The following is a 4,322-nucleotide window of genomic DNA, read 5'->3' as shown; positions in this document are numbered from 1 at the left end:
ATTACATGTTTCACAATGAAAAAAGTTAGAATTGGAAATAGGTACTTTCCCATTGCTGAATGAATGAATGAATTGAATTGAATGAATGAATGGGCAATTATAATGCTGACTTCCCTCTACTCACTTCCCAGACACTTGCTGTTTTCTTTTTCTTTTTAATTTTTTTAACGTTTATTTATTTTTGAGACAGAGAGAGACAGAACATGAACAAGGGAGGGGCAGAGAGAGAGGGAGACACAGAATCTGAAACAGGCTCCAGGCTCTGAGCTGTCAGCACAGAGCCCGACGCGGGGCTCGAACTCACGGACCGTGAGATCATGACCTGAGCCGAAGTCGGACGCTTAACCGACCGAGCCACCCAGGCGCCCCGTCACTTGCTGTTTTCAAAAGGAAACCCCCTGGGACATTGAACTTTAGCTACGTCCTTAGCATCCTCTTCTTACCTCGACTAGCACCCTCACCTCATCCAACTCCCTTCTCTCTCCCCTGGAAACACAGAGGAAAGGAGCCTCTGCTTCTCCCCCCTTCTTCCCCTGACAGACACTTCTCTGAGCAGGCCCCGAGGCTGGAGGAGGGCAGCCTTGACAATTTTAGTCACCATCCCGTGCCCCACCCTGCCTCTGGGCTGAAGTTCAAAATCCACTCACTGTTGAATCTGGCCTATGATCCAAAGTGAATCCAGATTGGGAGATTTAAAATTAACTGCAGTCCTGGCAGAAAGAGAAGTTAAGCTACCTTTAGAGTACCAGAGGAGGAAAAGTAATCACGTAAATCTTACCAGGGGCTTCCATTGGTGGATGGATGCTTGCTCAGCAGAGGCACCTACAGTCAAGTGAACCAGCAGGGGCTCCTGAGGGATTGTGCTCCTCCTGCCTGTGGACAGACCTCTGTATGCAAAAGCCTATCACGTGTAGGTGGGAGTGCATCCCCTTAGCTGACCTGGGATTTCCTGGAAGTGTAGGTCACTTTTGCAAGGTGCCGGGCACATAAATGTTTATGGACTCAAATCAGATTGAATCACACCTGAGCCTCAGTTTCCACATCTCAGATGAAGGTGCTGTACTAGAATGATGCCTAGGGAACTTCTAAAGAGGCGGCATGTTCTGGCTGGGGTAAGAATGGTGTTTTTAAAAAGGAACACATCTTCATTAAAATTTCATGCCACCCCACCCCCCACACTCCCACCTACATACTAGATGTGTGGTTTGAACAATTTGTTTTACTTCTCTGAGCGACCCTTAAAAGGTAGGTGAGGCAAAAATACTCATCCACAGCATCAGGGTAGGGGTTCAATAACACAAAGTGCTCAAGAAATTTTTCTTTAATGAATGATGCTTGGATAGTTCACAGGAAAAGCTTTCCATTTTCATGGGGCTTGGCCAGAACGTCCCACACTGCCATTTTCCTCTAAAGTTGTCAAGCTCCGGAACATAAAGGAAAGGACCCTCTTCTTTTGTCTCTGTTCCCAACCAGAGCCAGAGTTATTTGAGCAGAAAGGTCACTAATGCAGAGTCGCTCCAACATTAAGTCCTTTGTTTCCTCTGGGGCTTTGTTTGTTTCCTCCAGCTCCTGGGTGGGGTGGGGGCTGAGTCCGTCCTTGTCTCCCCCTTTGGCTGTTGGCTCAGCGGGAGCAGATATCAGAGGTTGTCTCCTCTTTCAAGACAGCCACATAAAACGTGTTCTATGAATATTCGCTGCAAAGAAATGACTCCTTCCTACTTAGGATTTGATTTCCTATTTCTGCATGTCTGCAAACTGGATATCTCTTTATTCAGGTGATCAGACCCTGGGGAAAAGTTTCCTCTAGCTACTACTTGTTTGCACACTTGAAACTGAGATGAACTATGTCAAAACACTTGTTTAGTTGGAAAAATTCCATTTTATAAATTAGAATACAAGGAGCTGGGTCAGTAGAAGGAACCAGAAAAGGAATCTTCCACATACCCGCCTCAGCCTGACCCCTCGTGGAAGACACCCATAATCTAACCTAAACTCCCCCCAAAGAGAATGGCTTTATACCTACCCGGGACATGGAAGACAGATGCAGTAAATCCACTTTGTTCAAATTAGGTCTAATCCCACCGCCTACCAAAGACAGACTGCGGGTGGCTCTTCTGATTTGTTGATACTAGGTGTTAAACTTTTATCTTTAAAGTTCCCCATCGCTAACTCCAGTTTGTTTCATTTGTCCCTTTTAAGATATACTGGTTCGGAGTGCCTGAATGGCTCGGCCAGTTAGGTGTCTGGCTCTTAATGTCAGCTCAGCTCATGATCTCACGGTTCATGAGATCGAGCCCCACATTGGGTTCTGTGCTGACAACGTGGAGCCTAGTTGAGATTCCCTCTCTCCCTACCCTTCCCCCACTCTTGTTCTCTCTCTCTCTCTCTCTCCCTCTCAAAATAAGTAAACTTTAAAAAATATATCTACCTCTACTCACCACCTATCAAAGCACCACCAAGGGGCTTTGATTAATAGTTATGTAGATAGATAAACTAATGGATAAATGTATTTGCTTCATACCCCAAAATTGGAGACCTCTTTTAATCTTTTAGGAATTAATGAACCCTCCCAGTGTGGTGTTCTCCAAGGTCACCTCTCCCTGTGTTTACACAGTTGCCTGGCAAACACCTCTTGACCATATAACCTCATTTATCTCAGCAACTCCTCACTGCATTGTGCTTGTCAGTCTAAATGATTTTATTTCATCCTGTCTGAAGCCTGCATTATCGTCATTATAGATTCATTTCTAATCCTTAACTGTCCCATTCCAGAAACTCTGATGACTTTATGTTTATGAATTGTAAATACTATTTCCAATAAGCTGATAATGAATTGCCAGATCCCTCCAAATTTGTAAATAATGGGGATATTTCGCTAGCAACAGCCAATTACACGAGGCAGGAAAAGTCATTCTGTCAGGAACACTTACCCTTCAGCTTATTTCAATGTCAGAAAACCTCTTAATTCTGATTATCCCTTCAGTCCTGAGTCAGCCAAGACCACAGAGATACTATGTAAATGGCTCAAATGGAAGAAGGGTAACCATAATTCTTAATGAGGAGACAGTCTGGCTCAGAAGAGGCCTGGAAACCCAGAGACTGAGAGGTACCATCCTGTTTCTTCATTAATGTATTCTGTGACCTTGGGCAAATCATTTTGTCTCTGTGGAGGTGCTTCACCTCTCAGTAATATGAGTCTGGCAACGCAAGACAGGGAGAGGAAGGTAGGGCTAGGAAGTCCCAGTTATTTACGACTTGCCACGTGCCAGGCCCTGTACAGGATGATCTCATTTTATCCTCACTAGACGCAGGAGGTAGGTATTTCCCCCCACTTTACAGAGAGTGAAACTGAAGCTCAGAAAGACTAGTTCACGTAGCGGTCTAAGTAGGCAAGGCAGGATTTAGACTCAGGGCTGACTCCGCAGTGGCACTGTGTTATGTGCTTAATTTGCCTCTGTGCTTCTTCAAAGAGGCTGAATGAAATGTCATTACAGTGGCATGTTAAAACAGCACAGGCGGTGATCAGTTCAATTGCACCTGGTGGACGGGCTGCAGAGTCAGGGAGGGGCCCAGACTCTGACTCCCCAGAGCTCACGGCATAGTCCTTTGGGAGCTCCTTCGAAGGCTGGAGCCTGTCTTTGGGATGAGGGAGAAGATGTTGACCAAGTTGTGTTCCCAAGGGCTCCCATGAGCACTCATGGTCTCCCTCCCTTTCTTTTGATCCCCTTTCCACTGACATCAAATGCACATCAACTACACTGCTTGGCTGGGCCCCCCCCCCACCTCCCTCCACGACTGCTACATTATTAGCCTCCTAAGGGCCGCCCCCTCCAGTCTAGGTCTCCAGAGCTTCTCACCATGTAATGAACGAGTAATTTTCCCCCTGAGGGCAATAAAGAGTAATCAAGAGATTTAAGTGGGGGATTACATAATTAGATTTACAGTTGAGGAAAATTAAATGCTGAGGAGTTAATGCATAATGATCTTTCCTCTTCATCCCTTTAGCCACCATTTTCTCTAATCCATTCCCTGACCTCTCTGCAAGTTGAGTATAGGACTGTGCTCAGCTGATTCCTCTGCCTGGCAAGCCCCCGCCCCCCATCACCTGTGGACCCTGACATGCTCACTGTCTAAGACCCCATGAAGCTTCTCTATGAAGCAGTCCTCACCTCCCCACATGCCTGAGGCTCTCCTGAACCAGCCCCACTGATAGCGTTCCTAGTTCTGTATCCTCACATCGAAATGTTTCTTGTGGTCTCTCTCCCTTACTGGAGTGTGAACCCCTCAAAGACGGGCTGTATTACTCCTAGTTGCATCTATCG

The sequence above is a fragment of the Puma concolor genome, chromosome D1 (assembly GCF_028749965.1).
Source record: "Puma concolor isolate L17-30 chromosome D1, mPumCon1.1.hap2, whole genome shotgun sequence".
In the NCBI taxonomy this organism is placed as follows: Eukaryota; Metazoa; Chordata; class Mammalia; order Carnivora; family Felidae; genus Puma; species Puma concolor.
This window is presented reverse-complemented; position numbering follows the sequence as displayed.